Raw genomic sequence first — 18,614 nt, forward strand, 5'->3', positions numbered from 1 at the left:
GATACAAATATATAATTTCGTAATACTAAAAATACTACAGAATTTGAATTTAAAAAGTTATTATGGATAAATTGCAAATCTTTAGTTTTTTTTTCCTACACTTAATTCAAGCTTCTGCGAAATACATTCAGATTTTTCCGCATAAAGTCTTTTTGCTTAATCTTGACGTTTATGAGAAGTAGAGTGGAAGTAATTTAAAAAATTCGATAATTGTTATGAAAAAGCCCGTGGTCGTAATTTAGGACATTACGGCTGACTTTGACTGCATGCCATGACTTTGTTTAGTGTGATGAAAATACCTTCACAATGCTCTCAAATAAAAAACATTTTCACACAAGTGTCATTTATCAGAATAACTCCGACCCATTCAACATAGACAAAGTGGCAAGAAGTTAATTTGTCATTGACTTCCTCATTAATAAATAGTGAATTGGATAATTACTAGGAAATAATTGGATGACAATGTGCTTCTGTTGTGGCTTGTATTCATAAGAGCAAAACATCTAAAACGGACATGGGAGAAAGTGTAGACAAAGCACTGGCTTACGTTCGTATTTTAAACAGTATACTCGAAACTATAGTGCATATTTTTATTCATGCTAGATCCCTGCTCTCCTTGTCATGCATTTTGGTAACTTTCAAAATATTAGCACCTAAAGTTTTGTTTTTCTTTGAAATGTGTCAATGACGCTGATTTTGTTAAGAGAATACTACCTCAGCTTGAATTCAAACTTTTCCCATACTAATACGGTTAATTTTGCTTGAGTCGATCGACAGAGACTATGGCTTTATATCAGATTTTTTTTTTTATTGTTATTTCTTACAAACGAAATGAAAGCCATTTCAAAAATGTTGGTATATCGTATACTATACATGTCAGATTTAAGTTCAGTTGATATATAAAAAAAAGTCTTTGGTATATGTAAAAAGCCTATTCAATACAGCGGTTTTCTTGTAAAATTCCGAGGTAAGTTTGTGTTTTTTTTCTATTGAGAAAATTTTTAGGAATCGGGTTTTCACACCGTATAGTAATCAAAGTACGTCCTCAATTTTACTATATAACTTTTTAAGAGTTTGATTCAACACCTTCGCTGTTATGCGGAATCAACCAAAGCCATTTGAGGTTGTATAGACTCTTAACAATAAAACTGAAACTAAATAAGGTATTAAAAAACCGACATAAGAGGTTCCAGTGCTTAGAATAATAACGCATAGAATGATAGTTTCTTATCAAACGAACTGTCACAAGTGAGGCAAAAACCAAATTCATGTAGGCTAGTTTTAGTAGAAGGTTAATTTTCGGTTTTAGTGAATATTTATATAAAAATACGTTCAAACGCGTTACTTCCTTATGGAATGTGATGTTAGTATCTATTTTATGTTTATCTGACGTATTTTTACACTCATTTACCGCACGTTTTGTCATTTTTAGCTAAAATTCTTGTGCTGTTCACGGTGCAAGTTGACCTTGAGCACTGACGGCCCGCCCGCTCGTGTAGGCCTATTGGGAGCGCTTCAATTTGCCTCACTTAGCGTGTGCGGACTAGGTTTCTATATGTTATTATTCTAAGTTCTAGTGTCGCTAAAAATGTCGATTACGTTAGTTATAATAAGGTGGGCAGATCCTTGGTGAGTATAGTTGTTCCTAAGTAAGTTGTTCGAGATGCTATTGAGGAGTATCCAGTCATTTAATTTCCCAATAGGCAAAAAGGTCTCAAAAATAAAATCTTAAACGCATTGACTTACAAATAAATGGACGACGGGTCTAATACAAAAACCACGAAAAAAATGTCCCAAGTCAACCTATTCGAAATTTAAATTGTAATGTCATCGCAGTATCGCGCTGTCAGTAGAACAAATGAAGACTAAAGCGGAGTGTCGCGCTCTGTATACGATTTTAGCGCCTTACAAGTGCGGACACTTTTTAGCGCGGACCCGACGTCCATATAATTGTAAGTCAATGCTTAAACGTATTTTTCTATCTGTCAATTATAATTTCATAAACCATATCACAAAAGCGCTCTTTTTAGTTCTGAATCAAAATTCTATTGTCTATGGTACTCGCTACTGAAATGAAAAAATTGAGTATCAAAAAGAGAACGTCGTATTTCGCGCGTTCGGTCGCGTCGCGTCGGGTCTGACGCCTCTCTGCGCCCAAGTAACGTTTCCATATTTGCATAACACAAATTCGTACCTTAATAATGGGAAAATAGAGATGAATATATTATAGGTGAAAAAATTGACGCGTCGCGACGCTTCGACTCTGCGCCAGTGTGAGTTGAGCCAAAGACTCTACTGCCTTCTGATTATTTAAATTGGCCTAAAGGGCTGCCAACTGGGCCATGAACATTTTACATAAAAAAAAGATTGGTTAAAATACAATCATAAAGAAAGTTTCTGTAATAAAAACGTTCGTCCAACAAATTTTCGTGAAGTACTATGAATACATTTTTAAATCAATAAATTCAATTTGAAAATTGGACGTAGTTCTACAAAAAGAATCCAATGCACATCCAGCCACTTTCGAGATATGGTATTTTAAAGTTTAAAAGTGTTTCTCACTCTTGTTTTATTTTCTTATCATGACACGTAACTTCAGAGACTTAGAATAATAACGCATAGAAACCTAGTCCGCACACGCTAAGTGAGGCAAATTGAAGCGCGCCAAAAGGGCCTACACGAGCGGGCGGGCCTTCAGTGCTCAAGGTCAACTTGCACCGCGAACAGCTCCAGAATTTTAGCTAAAAATGACGAAATGTGCGGTAAATGAGTGTAAAAATACGTCAGACAAACATAAAATAGATACTAACATCACATTCCACAAGGAAGTAACGCGTTTCAACCATCCACCAATATTAGGAACCATTTGGTACATATAACTCATTTTTTAATGATTTTGTGGATTGGATCCTTTTTGCTTAACTACGTCCAATTGGTATATTTAATCTGTTATGCCAATATACCAAGCACACCGTGGATACACACTGTTCGCGCATTCTTTTGTGTTTCTTCGTTCTTTAATAATTATAAAATTCTCGCAAGTACACACATTGGATCGTTAGTTTACCTACAAATAACATAACGCATTCTGAGAGCGCATCATTCACGATAGTGCTGTTCACGTGGCAGTTCTCCTCTCAACTACCTCAGTGGCCGAACGGTTACCGTACTGGAGTGCCACGCAGTTCGATTCCCGGGCCGGGAGAAATATTTGGCTGGCCTACATTTATTTCCCTCGTGAGTTTGGCTGTAATTTGTGGTTGTCTATGTGTGTGTCCATAGCACTCGCAATACAGGCTTTCCCTAGTTTGGTGTTATGAGTGTGTACCCGTTAAAAAAAATATATTTACTTTTTTAAGTCCTCAATCGGTATAAGTCATTATGTTTGTACTCGATGGTATAAGTTAAAGTACAGGATGGTAGATTGTGTATGCACTTACCTAAAGATACATATTTAAAAAAAAATCTTCATTACAGCTTTGTTTATTCAGCTACATACCTGAAAATAAAGAAATTTAAATTTATATTTAATGAAAACATTATATTTTTACTTGCAATACACACAATACAATAATGTTATATCGCACACTAATTTGGTACACGTTCAGTACAATGCGTAACAAGCGAGACAGTCGCACGCGCATTCATTTGTGTACAGTTACGTCATTTACGTCACATGCGTCGTACACACTGCCGTAAGTTATGCTTAAGCAAGTGACTGGTCGTATTGTTTGGGTATTACATGTATTGTGCAAATCACAGTGACATGGTGACAGTTTTAAACGGCTTGAAATTGTACATAGTTTAGTTATGTAAGTGGTGTGTACGCCCTTGTGGCTAACAAGCTGTATCGACACGTAATTAATATGCCAATCTGCTAATTCTGTTTGGCATACAAAATAAGAATTCGGTGAAAAACCCTTGAATTATTGGATTCACGATTAGAATACATTTTGTGGCGCACGGAACTTAATATAACACACACCAGTGAAAAGTGAGAATATAAATTTATGTAACGTTTTTACTTAATAAATAATAATTAGATATAAAATAGAATTTTAATATTTAAAAAAATTTAATTAGCACAACCCTACTCAACCTTTAATGAAATGGATCGAAATTAAATAAAATGCATTTTTTTAGAATTTGTGACAATATATAAATCGCGGTTTAATTGGCATAGCGCCTGACACGGTTTGCTGGAAGACGTTGGTTCCAATCCTACCGAATCGAAGGATTTTTTCTTGGTGTTCCATCGTTGTATTAATAATTATAACAAGCTATTGGAGCAATTTCACAAAACTAATTGAATATTATGGTGATTAAACATCGTGACATACAATAAACATTTAAAAATTATATACATAGAAATCACTGAAAGATTTAAAATTATAATAGCATAACACTGATGAAAATTACAAAAACTTTTTCAGATAGTTAAAAAAGTTTACGAATTTTACAAAAACACAAAAGCAACCTCAATCCACTCGACAAACCTGTATTAGTAGGAAATTAAAACAATTGAATGAAAAAAATTACAGTCGACTGTTTGTTATTTAAAAAATTGGATCCAAAATAAATAAAATGACCGGCTAGACTTATGAAAAAACATTGCATTATTTTAGAGATTTTACTAATGTTCGGTTAATTGTGTCGGTGTGTGTATAAACTGGAATAACAAATCGCACGTGCTTTGCGTACCAGGGTTCCGTCGCATACTCAATTATTAGTATTATTACTTTACGTTATCCACACGCTGAAATGTTGGAAAACATTTTAGCAAAACAACAATTTTGTTATGTATTTGACAAAGGCTCTATGTACTAATAGGTATACTATTATGATATGAAGTAGTGGTAAACTTTTGATCTTGGCATGCAATATAAAATGGAAGAAGCCCCGTAACTTATGCGTAAGTAAGTTACTATATTAGACAACATCGCATACGTTGCTCTTATCCTAAAGTAACTTCAAGTGAAGTAAGTAAGTGTTCATCCACGGAAATAGTGCTATCTTACCGCAGTAATGTCAGCATTATTGCATTCCGGTTTTGAGGGGTAAGGGTGCTGGTGAAATTACAGGCACGTGGGACTCGTCAACTTATATCTCAGGGTGACAGGCGTAGTGGCAGTGCCCCACAGATCTTTGCGATTTAAAGATCTGACTGCAACTGTCGTCCAACAACGTCCTGTGACTTGGTATCACAAAAAAACTCACAATACCGTAAGGCGGCTCTAGAATTTCCATTTGCAAGTATTTCCTTTTAAAAAAAGAACATTTAAATGATGCCAAAGATTCAAAAGATGTATTTTAAAGAGTATAAAACATTTCCTAAGTGGAACATTTATTACGTGACTTCCGTATTCTTGGCTTGTTAGGTAGTTGTCTACTTTATACTTATGTATTTAGAGATGGTTAGTTCTTCTAGTTAGTGGTTCTTGGAATAAGACCACCCTGTATCTTGTGGACGTCTAATGGTTACTACATACGTTTGTGTAATAACATCCGTGTTTATATTTTAAATTTTCTATTCACTTTATGAGATAGCAAAAACCAGATAATATTTTTACTACTTTTTAAGTTATTTCTAACTATATATATCGCACAGCTATTGCAATAGTGTTGTATCTCAAAATATGTGAAATTCAAGATTATACTACTGAGAATGTAAATTTTACACGTCAGTAAAACTATCGTCAGAATGTTGTAAGAAATAATTAAAAAATATCTATTTAACTCTATATGAGACATTCATTTTGTGAGCAATAAAACAGTCCTTACTCAAAAGATGAAATAAATTATTCCTTTTTATTTTTAAATATGTTTGGGAAGTAGAAAATTTTTGAGATATTTGTAATAAACTTTGTATAGCTAGTATAGGTATACATAAATTTTAATAATCTTGTACGAGAAGTTTTCCACAGGGCCGCCTTTGGAAAACTGGAGGACGTCTTTAAATCTAAAATCCCTCACAGCCTGCAAACTAAGGTTTATAACCAATGCGTTCTGCCCATACTTCCTTACGGAGCCGAGACATGGCCACTCACAAAGGAATACATGCACAAAATCAAGAGTAGCTCAAAGGGCAATGGAGCGCACCATGCTCGGTATTTTCCTCGTCGACCGTATACGCAACGTGGAGATACGACAGCGAACAAAGGTCGTAGACGTCGGTATGCGGATCGAGAGCCTAAAATGGAGATGGGCAGGACACGTTGCTAGGCGAGACGACGACCGATGGTCCCTGAGTGGTACTCGGTAGGAGCGAGACGTCCTCGAGGCAGACCACCTGCTACATGGTTAAGGGTTTTTGAAAGGAAAATCTAAATGTACATATGTGTTTAATTGAATAATACATTAAAAAAAAAAAAAAAACGATAACGTCGGGATGGCCGGAAGATTGTGAAGAAGTCAGTAGTTCGTTTTTAAACAATTCTGAAAAAATACACTTTTTGAGTTAATACACTATTGTTTTATCAGCGCCATAAGTATATTAACGGTGGTAGCCTGATGGTTTACCTACCGCCTCTCAAGTACAGGGTTGTGGGTTCAAATCTGGGCCTGAGTTTTTTGGAATTTTTATGCGAAAAGACATTGTGAGGAAACCCGCATACATTTGCTAAGCCCAAGTGGGAACTACGAGCCCTCCCATAGTTAGAGGAGGCAGGTGCCCAGCAGTGGGACTATATACTATATGTTTGTACAATACGTGATAGATGTGGCATGAAATACATACAATACAATAACAGATGAAAGTTAATTTTTCTTTTTTAGTTTTTTCTATTATTACTTTTTTTACAATTCTGCGCATTTGTTCGCGCACCTTTCACATCGATTATATATAGATAGAGGATACGATAGAGGGTTTTCCTAGTGCGGATTATAAACAAAAAAACCAAAAAAAATCAGTAGATTGAGACATTTGAGTGGAAGCCAAGAAACCTTCGCACGCTTTTTTTCGTGCGCTTTTTTTCGCGCGTTGCTCTTCGACAAATATATATTCATTGTATACAAGAAAATGTTACGTTGAATAAGCCAAATCTATTCACAAAAAGCAACCCTTTTTTGCCCGTTGGTCCTTTAGGCGAGATAGTTCATATTAAGCCGGGTTCAAATTACGTTATAAATATAAGTTAGCTATAAATGTTTTCTTATCGGAATCTGCCTTACCGTAAGCAGTACAGATTAAACATAAATTGTCTGTTTGAAATGTAATTTATTTACCAATTATTGCCAATGAAATACGATATTTGGTATTATTTATTTAGTAATTAATAGCAGATGAATTATGAACTAACTTGAATATTACAAAATGAAGTAAGTATTATACCATGTTATAGACGAAAGAAAGAAATTTTGTAACGAGAAGTTTAATATCGTAAAAAAATTATATGCACGTTGGGACATCGTTACTAGGGGATTTTTTTATGGTAAAAATAAGTGGAAATCGAAAACAAATGAATGACAGAGAACAGTAGAGAATTTTGGGGGAGACCTTTACCTAGCAGTAGGACACAATAGGTTAATAAAAATCAGTACAGAGTACTACAAAAAACCGACCTCCTGATGGAAAGTGACGACGATGGCGGATGCATATTCAATCTCGCCTTGAAAAGGCCCGAGTAGTACAGCTTTCAAAGAACAAATCGTGATTACCATAAATGTGAAGCGTAACGCTTCATCCGAATCTTGGGTATAGCCACAACATACGGGTGGAACCCCAAAATAACGTTTAGAACCTCGATGGTAGGAAGGGAACGGAGGAATGGTTTCATGCATTGATTCAGGTTGGCAATGTTTCGCGGTTATAGCAATCAGTGAATGTGCTTTTCAGTCCCCGTAACATACCGCCGTGATAACGCTATTATATCCACATTTAGTTGTCAAATTCGAATAAATAAACCAAGATTTAAAAATTTTATCACAATAGCTAACATGGCTAGCACAGTGACGTCATGTTTCTGTCGCATCGCGAAAGCCGCAACCAATGGCTGCAAAAGTATATCGCAGTACCGAACATGGCCGCAAACTGATTTTAAAACCGTTTGATAGTTCTGCACAGTGATTTTATCATATATATTATAAATTGAGCGCGATAAACGAGATAAAAGAAAAAGTAAAGACAAACAAATTGATTTATATATAAATTATTGGGAAAAAGTGATGAGAACATTTTGAACACAGGTCAATACGTGAGAGTAATTAGAAATACGTAAATAATAACTAACATATGCATTGACTTACAATTATATGGACGTCGGGTCCGCGCTAAAAAGTGTCCGCACTTGTAAGGCGCTAAAATCGTATACAGAGCGCCAAACTCCGCTTTAGTCTTCATTGGTTCGACTGACAGCGCGATACTGCGATGACATTACAATTTAAATTTCGAATAGGTTGACTTGGGACATTTTTTTCGTGGTTTTTGTATTAGACCCGTCGTCCATTTATTTGTAAGTCAATGAACATATGTAAAAAGTAAGACTTCAAAAACCCGGAATTTTTTGTTTCATCGTTTTCGCGTTGATAATTAAACGACAAAGACAACTGTATACACAATTTCATATCGTTATCCTTGTTCTTCAAAATGTATAACAATAGTTCATTACCAAATAAACGAAAGAACGAATGATTCTAGTGCGGTATCTTATTGACTCAGTATACGCAATATAAAAAAAAATGGCAATATAGTTTTATTAACTAAAATAAATGTGTCACGGGGAGGTTTATCAAGGGTTTATCACATTGTATGCTCTACTACGGCAGATGTTACCTCGTCGTAATTAATATACATAAATTTTAGACAATATGGCAACCTCTTTCAGATACAGATAAGCCTCAGAATCTGTTCGTAGTTAAGTGAAAACTTTAACTTTATATTTAACTGTCGCAACGTCACGCAATTTCGTCATTCACTATTTTGTGTCACAGTGAATTCATTCAATAAACAAACAATAAATGAAGTAACATTTTTGCGCAACAAACAAACACGTTTAAACAAGAAAAGTAACAAATTGGTTACATTTTTCAAAGTCTAAACGTGACATAATGTAAGATGCGATGTGAACTATTGTCAACTGTGTAACAATAGGGTTATTAGGTGTGACTTAGGGACTGTAATTAGTTTTTGTGTGTCACTTAATAAAAAATGTATGTAGTTAATAACCAAGGCCCTCATTTAATTATCTAATTTTTGTCCTAGTAAACCGTAGCATTTCGAGGATGAATCGAAAAAATGTGAAAATTAGAGTCATTTCGTTGTTTTTATCTATCGAGGAAACTTTATTGTTTTATGTTTCTGATTAATGTCTATGCTTGAATATATCGTGTAGTTACTCATACAATATATTATTTTTAACTTTAAAGTGGATATACCCCTCTAAAATCAAATCGAAGATTAGGAATTTTTCCTCTGCTCCCTCTTAAAGGTTGGTTTCTTTTCATCTTTCTTTAATTTTTTTAGCTATCGCGGATAGCGTTTGCCCTAACGGTAGTACAGACACAGAGGGTTACATTTAATAAGTTAACTCCTTATTTGGCTCGATGTGTCAACGATCTTATTGCCAGGGTCTGCGTGTTTGTCTGTACGTCAACTAGTTTTCCAAGTACATCAAACACCTAATAACGAATACAAGTAGCTTTGTGACGCCATAATAAGGTGTTCGCTGATTGTTGAAAGCAATAATAAGTCATGTGGGGGGCTCCTTTCGTGTACCCCAAAAATTAACATCGATTAGAGTGTCATTTTGACATAACACCGGCCACTAAAGCAGCATCCGGGTAGTTGGCGCGAAAATGAAGTTATTTCGTCGGTTTGAGCATGATGGCTTCGGTGTAATAATATGTATGCATTAACAATTAGGAGTTTAAGAAGTATAAATTAAAGAACTTTTCAAGTGTTCGATCTTAGTATTATTAATTATAACAAACTAGTGGAGTAATTTGACAAAAATAATTGAATATTGTGGTGACATTAAATAAAAACAAACTAAAAAAATTTATACGTTAATATTTTCTCACATGCAAACATAAATTTGTAGCTATAGTAATGACTTGCCATTACGGCGAAGAAACATCTGAACATCACTTTCACTGCTTACTAATGGCGGTTTGTTTGTTTTTATTAGATTCGCAAACAAATGACACAACTCATCACTCATAAAACACGAATTAATTTTAATTTATGCAATCGTTGCATAATGACGGTTCATAAACAGAACATAAGTTGACAAGTCCCATGTGCCTGTAATTTCACCAGCACCCTTACCCTTCAAAACCGGAAAACGGTAATGCTGACATTACTGCTTGGCGCCAGAAATATGACAAGAAGCTCTATGTATACTTTAATATTTCATATAATAATTAGAATTTTAATAATTTCACAAAATAGTGACGTTCTACTGCTCAGGAACACAGCGATGCGTTTAAGGACACTCTTTTAATGAGCAAAAATACATTCTATTTTTAACCGACTTTAAAAAAGTAGGAGGTTCTCAGTTCGACTGTTCTTTTTTTGTGTGTATATTACGCTATTACTGAGTTATTTGTGAACGGATTTTGATGATTCTTTTTTTTTCGAAAGGGGGTACCTCGGTATTGGTTCCATTTAAATTTGAAGAAAGTATTCCACCTGTAATGGTTGCAAACTAGGGGATAAATCTGGCTTCGCGCGTTAATGAAATTTAACCGATTACAATAAAACTTGGCAAATAGGTGAAATTCCAATAAAAAAGCTGATAAGCAAACTTTTGACGTCGGTTTTTTTTATCAATAAAAAGTTAATAAAATTGTTAATATAAATTATTAGTCATAGGGTCGTATTCCAGAACTCTACTCAACGCTCAAGTCAGGACTTGAGTATGATTTAAAGCACTAGAAATCATACTCAAGTCCTTGCCATTAGGATCGTATTTCCAGTTTGCATGTACGTGCCTATAATCAAAGTTTGAAGTCGGTTCCTTTTTTTAATAAAAATGTTTATTGAAACTCATTACAGTTCTGTGTACAGAACTATAATGAAAGTTTTCAGTTCAGTAGCGAGATACAACATAATAGAATAGACAACAAACAGTACAGGAGTAGAATGTATTATTTTGTAATAAAATGCATACATTCTTTGAGAAAAGCATATCCATTTATTATTTCTTCGGTAAAAACCAGGAAGTTTAGGTAAATAAGAGTTATAGAATTTATTTCATTAGTTCCCCTTTCATAATACCACAATTCACACATTTATACGCGTCATAGCAGTTATACATACGTTATGCAGCTGTTATACAATCAGAAGACTTTGTAGACTCTAGTAGCGACTTTCTAAAGTCATTTAAATTCAATATTATTTGCAAATATTCGAATCGATTCGTAACAAGCTTTAAGCCTTATGAGAGAATTCCTTAAACGACCTGCGTACAGTTGCGTACAGAATAAAAACCTTTCTCTTTATATATTTTCAAGCAAAAGTTGCATTTGCTAGTGTTGTTACAATTGTAACATAAATACTAGTAACAACGATAAAGGCGAATGAAATGCAATACAAGACCTGGTAGCAGGATTCTTCATGAACACTGGCCTGATTAGGTAATATTGCTGTACCACAAAGCAGTTCTATAAAGTTCCTGGTGGCAGGATAGTGTCGGGTAATCACAGGTTTGTAAATTAAATAAAACTAGTTGGTGCCCGTGACGTTATCTGCGTAGAATAAGTACTTTGAGTATGCTATTATACTATATTAATACTAATTTTCATTACAAAACATTTTTATTAAAAGAAACCGACGTCAAAAGTTTGTGGAATTACTTCTATTTGCCGAGTTTTATCGATATCGGTTACCGAAAAGTATACGAAACCGGATTCAGCCCCAAACTAGGGGAATATTTTCTTATTATGACCTTCTCCTAGGACCCATCTACCTCTATACTAAAATTCATCACTAATCTAACCCAACCTGCATTAGGTCTACGTGGCAGATTATAACCTAACATTTGCATTAGAGGGAACCCGGGCCCAGCAGTGGAACGTACAATGGGTTAATGATGATGATAAAAAATCTACCCAAAACATAAGTCTGTTCTAATGATTCAGTTAATTTAATGGTAAATGTTAAATTAACATTAATATTTAACAAAATATTGCATGAAGTCCTGATTTTGTTACTCATTTTTTTTATACTTCAGTTGTGATTTAGTTAAGTAGTAAAATATAATATTAAACATGAAATATGTAACAGTGTAAGTCAAATACTCAAAAGGTTACATAAAACTGATTTGAATTTTAGTAACAAAAATATTATAAAAGCGTAAAGACTTTTCTCCCTGTCTGTATTTAAATCGATCTGTCTGGCAGCATGTAGACCACTTTCGATTTCAAAAGCAGTTCTCGTGGTAATGTATCGTGGTTGTGATAACAATATTGTTACATTATTGTATTCCAATAAACTATACATAAAATATGATTCATCAATATGACCGGGCATAGGACAGGATCTATTTAGGGAGAGGATGTAGGTCGTAGTGTATTCCCACACATGTAGTGTATACACACACTCACACATAAAAGGAATAAAGATTTTTGTTTTTTTTTAGACAACGTCATATACGTGGCTCTGATCCCAAAGTAAGCAGCTAAAGCACTTGTGTTACGGAAATTGGAAACACCGATGCTACTACAAACGCTCAGACCCGAGACAATATGGAAGTTAGTTTTTCTACACTGACCCGACCTGGGATCGAACCCGGGACCTCAGAGATGGCATGGCGACATCTTGAAAACCGGTATGCAAGCTCGACCACAGACGTCGTCTTATAACAAATAAACTGCTTTACACTTCTATATTTTAAGAGGTAGCAATCTAATTGTAGGTGAGGATATTTTAAGTAGAGTTCATAATTTATGCAAGAAGAGGGGGAACTAGGAGACTCAAGATCTTGTATCTTAATAAATGGCATCGTAATGATAACGATTAATTATGGATTTTTAAATGGAAGAGGTGGTATTCCCCAGAAATGGCACAGTCGACCGGGGTCAGGGACTCAGGCTCAAGAACCGGCGAACAATACGTGTCGTTTCGAGCAGGACCGCCTTCTGCATTTGTGTTGGAAGCGACACGCTATCAAACCGCCTCAAGCTGTTAGCAAGGCTGACTGGAACTAACACATTTGCGGACAAAACAATTGGGATTATTTCAGTTGAGGCCACATCCCTGATGTCGGTGATCTCGTGCGCCAGGTCGAGCTACTTCCGGCGTTTCTCGGTTTCGGCTTTCACGAGACCCTCGTCATGCGGGATGGTAACGTCCACAAGAAATACCCTCGACTGCGATTGATCCAATATCACAATATCAGGCTTATTTGCAATCCTTGCAATCCAGGCTGTGATAATGGATCAATTCCAATAGCTTTTGGTAAGGTCATTTTCGAGTTTTGACTCGGGTGAATACTTGTATTAAGGCATCTTCTGTTGCACGAGTCCGTACTTCAGTGCGAGCTCTTGATATTATTATTATTTAGCTACTGAACTTTAAGACGGTAACGCGTTAACTTCGTTGATAGTACATATATGTTTCCTAGTACGTGACATATGTAAGGCGTTGCGTGAGATTTTAATTAGGCGCATTAGGTTCTCAGGAAAATGGTCTAGTTTACTTACATACGGTTATGAAATTGTACACATGCCTAGGGCGCTATGTACTTTAATTATCTAATTATACGCATAATGCAATGTGGTGTAATTGTGTACTTTAAAAACAAAGTTGGTACATAGATGAGAAACTTTTGAAAAAAAGAGAAAATGTTCAACAAGCTGCCACAGATTAAGCAGTGCTGTCGAATAGGAAATCGGAAGGGAAATTCCATTGAAATTTTCTTCCTTTATTTAGAAGTGTTATAGGTAAAAATTTAGTAGCAGTAGAGCTTCTTGTGAAGAGAAGTACTGCGACCATACCTGTTTCAGTCACGCAAGTGTGTGTTACTTTGCTCCGGTTTTACTGGTGAAACTACAGACATATTGGATTTAATATTTAACTTTGAGGTAATTTTGAATAAAATAAAAATATAGTACATGTATAATATTATACAGGTTGTATGGTAGTTGAGAAAAAACATGTTCTTTCAAACAGCATTATTATTCTAAATGTAAAGATCTTTACTTTACGGACAGAACTGAACAAGGAACGCGTCTTTGTGGATCTGACCGAGTTGCCACCAAGTTTATTGTATTTCATTTAGGAATTTTCACAGTAATTAGTCATAAGGTTTTCAAACGTATTTGTTATAAAAACAAAAACATTATATCGAGTTCTTAGGTTTTCGCGGTTGTTACACATAGGAAATGAAACTACTTTTCCGGATTTAAATCGCGTATATTTGTTTTTTCAAACAAACCGACGCTGACCATGAGTCAAATTCTAGAACAAAGTATTAGAAACAACGAAAAATCTTCAGGTGCTAATTTCGCAAAACTATGAACATGTTGGTTGACACGTTATTGTTTGTCAACGTCCATATAACATAATTAAAGTTATGTAAATTTACAATAACATCACTATTTGCGATAGTCTGGCGCATATATGTAAATAAAAGGTTATTTAATAAGATTCATGTACTTGGTACTTGGTACTTGGTGCAACGGGCTGGTATCCGCAACTCGACGACAAAGCGCCTATTTTGCGTGTGGTAAGATTCATGTATTTAGGTTAAATGTTTATACAGAATAAATTTAACTTCATCTTCATCTTCGTCTTCGTCTTCGTCTTCGTCTTCGTCTTCATCTTTATATAGGCTATTATTAAAATGGGGTGCGTTAACTTAATTCAGTTGAATTAGGTCACCTAGGTGCATTAAGTACACCTTTAGTAAACTTAAATCACGTGGGTTCATTAGATAAACATAAAAGTAAACTGTATTCACCACGATATTAAGGACGCCAGGATTCACTCCATCCTTTTCATTTGCACTAGATTACATTATATTTCCGAAACTACCTTTTTTTTTATTGTAAATGTATTTATTAATACATCTCTTATTATTATTTGTTTTTCTAAGGAGGCAGTTTAGGCTATAGTTTGCCACGATTACCCATTGCGGGCTGGTGACTTTACACGTTTTCCAAGGGTTGTGGATTGTCTTCGGAATACAGCGTTAGCCAGAAGTATTGCTGCTAAATATTCACGAATCTTCGTAACTTGCAAATTGAAGTCGTAGGTACATTACTCCACAGATATTCAAACCGTCGTCGACCTCTTGTGTTTGTTTTTTGTTTTGAGACCAATACCTTAGCAATATTGTACTCGCTTTCTAAGCGAATTAAAAATATAAAACTTAGACATCATTGCCTTCAAGTCAAAGGTGGCTTTAAGTATTTGAACTTCTAAATACCGTAAAAGTAGGGCGGGTGCTCACTGTTAGCGGACAAGGATGGGAATCACAATCTCACTTTCATCGCACGACCTCACGACGTGACCTGCGATCCTAAGCCTGCGCTTCATTAAGACATTCGATTTAGCTTCAGGTTCGGTTCCTGCGACAGCAAATAAACCTGCTAAATTGAATTTCAATTTGATCCTTTTTACATTCTCTCCTACTTTACAATCATAGTTAACATTAATCAAATTGTTTTAGGACAATAGGTATAGCACTTCACACCGCGAACTGTTACGTAAAGTAGAAAGAACCCTTGCGTAGTGAGAAAAAGGAGATGCAATTTTGTGACTTCCTACGATACTGTAAAAACAACTTTTGCTAGTAGAAATTTAACAGACGTGCATCTAACCTATACACTAAAATTATAACAATCTCTTAATTTACCCTTTAAAGATCCACGATTGCAAAAAAGTTTTGTATGACTGGGTGCAGATGTTAAATTATGAAGACCTGAATCCATTATGGACATGTTACAATAGATATACTGTACCCCTACAAATTTTGCAAATTTACGCAAAATTATGCAAATCAATGTACTTTGGATATTAATTAAAGAAGCTCAATAACATTAAGTAGATTAAACATGAAGAGCTCAATATTATTCAAATTTTTTAGGACATCATCATTATCAAAGTAAACAAATTATTTGTCACACTGTTGTGTACGGGTTTCCTCTTAGGAGAGGGTTTCGGCCGTAATCCGTCACGCTAGCCCAATGCGGATTGAGAACTTGACTAGTTTATCAGGGGTTGTGAGCCTTTTTTAACTGACTTTCAAAAAAGGAGGAAGTTTTCAATTTGACCGTATTTTTGTTGTGTGTATGTTACGCGATAACTCCAGCATGTGTGAACCGATTTTGATGATTATTTTTTTTGGAAAGAGGGAATTCAGTATTGGTCTCATTTCTCACAGGAAAATATTCCACATATAAGTTTCGGACACTTTCCGATAACCGATTTCAATAAAACTTAGCGTATAGATGTAATCTAACGAACTTTTGAGGTCGGTATTTTTTTTATAAAAAAGTTATAATTGATGTCCTGGTTTCATCACGATGTTTTCCTTACGGGTATTGCTACTAGAAATTAAAGTTATGGGTACATGTTTTATTTTTTTAGGATAATAAAACATTGTTAATCGATTTTGAAAAGGTATATATACGTAGCTGAAGCATATTTTTCATACTCTTCGCCAGCCTCTTCAGGTAATGAAAATCGTTGACCGCGTAACTGGTTCTTAATTTTTGCAAATAAATGTAAGTCACAAGGTGCCAGGCCGAGACTGTATTGCGGGATGGCTCACAAGGTCAACGTTGTTCAACTTCAAAAATTCATTTGTCTGTCTGGCCGTGTGAGAACTGGCATTATCGTGGTGCAAGATTATACGGCGTTTACGGTTATATTTACGGAGTTTGTCAATAACTTCCGGCAAACAAATGGTCGTGTACCAATCGCTATTCACGGTACAACCATTCTCCAAAGCAACAGTAGCCACGTGTCCAGTTTTATTAAAAAAAGAAGCAATCATCGCTTAGAGGCACGCGCGCCTCTTTGGTGGTTGGTTTCGGCTCTATTCGAAAGACCCATACGCTCGATTGCTGCTTTGTTTTGGGATCGTAACTATAAATCCATATTTCGTCACCTGTTACTATGCCCCACACCAAATTTGACGCCCCTTTGTTGAATCTGGTAAACCTGGCATTGCACCATGTGACGCGATCCGTTTGTTGAGCCTCAGTCAAATTGTGTGGGATCCGCCGAAAGCACAGCCTTTTCACATCCAAATGTTTGTGTAGTATTGATTGTATTTAACTCATGCCTATGCCTAAAGATGCCTGAGTATCACGGTATGTCACATGCCTGTCTGTTTTAATCATACGGCGCACAACATCGATGTTTTTGTTGGTCACAGCAGTGGACGGGCGACAATCACGAAATTCGTCACTGAGATTCACACGACCGCGTTTGAATTCTGCAAACCAGCTGTAAATAGTCGTCTTGCATGGTGCTTCATCGCCAAAAGCAGTTTGAAGCCGAGAAAACCTCCGCTGAGCTGTTAAATTACACTTACAGTCGTAGAAAATTACACTACGAAAATTTTCACGAGCTAAATCCATTGTGAGGTAGACAACCAATTTCTAAAATGATGACACAATGTTAAAACAAGTGACAGTCAGATGAAACAAACTGTATTCTACAGCCAAAGAGTTCCATTTTCAAATGTTGTAATTACTTTTGAAGTGGCCAGTTCCGGAAACTTACAGTGTGCCCTATGTACCTAGGAAAAATAATCAATTACTTATTTTAAAAAGATATATCAACACAACTACAATGTACACGCTCTGGATCTTAATTGGTGCAACAAATTTCGCTGGCCATTCATCGCGGTAATGCTGCCAGTGTTATGGGAACGGTTGAACCAGCTAAGATTCAAAGCGGTTCTTTTTCATTGTAATAGTTGGATAAAAAATGGCTAAGACTGGCGAATTGTATTATTAATGTTTATGTGACGAAGCCTAGCTGATTTATATTTGTGTCTGTTGAAGCCTACGTTGCGGATCGACGTTTAGTTTTGAAATGAATTTAATTGTATTTACTTTTTGAATGAATAAATTGATAGAATAAATGTTTAACTATAAACATCAAACTATGAAATGCCTAACGCTCCCCGTAACCTGGCAAGATCTATGTGGCTAAATCAGTTGACCTTTTCAAAAATTGGTACTAGATCTCAAGGGCATATCACATACTAAACTAGGGCGGGTTCTCAGTGCCAGCGGATGGTACTATCACTTTCATCTCGCGACCTCACGACTTGACCTTTTCCATTACGACACTAAGGGTGGCTTCTCTTTGACACTATACCGTTACTGCACTCGTTTAGTTTTATGTAGGAAGTTCATGTACCGTAGGCCACAGTTTAGTGTAACAAAATCTTAAGATTATATACAAACATAAAGAGGCTTTACAACCTCCACCTGCTGCGCTCCTGTCAAATGTTTTACTGTAACAGGTGCAGTGCAATTCGGAGCTGTAAAACGCAAAGACCTGAGGACCACTGCCTCTGCTGCCGTCATCCTGTTACATGATATAGACAAATGCCATGTGCCAAAAATTTCACCAGCTTATTACTGCTTTCCGGCAGAAACTGGACACAAGGAGTTCTACTGCTAGTATATGTATCTTATTTACTAAGTTTATT

This window comes from Hyposmocoma kahamanoa, unplaced genomic scaffold (genome assembly GCF_003589595.1).
Source record: "Hyposmocoma kahamanoa isolate Upper Pololo Valley unplaced genomic scaffold, ASM358959v1 89, whole genome shotgun sequence".
NCBI lineage: Eukaryota > Metazoa > Arthropoda > Insecta > Lepidoptera > Cosmopterigidae > Hyposmocoma > Hyposmocoma kahamanoa.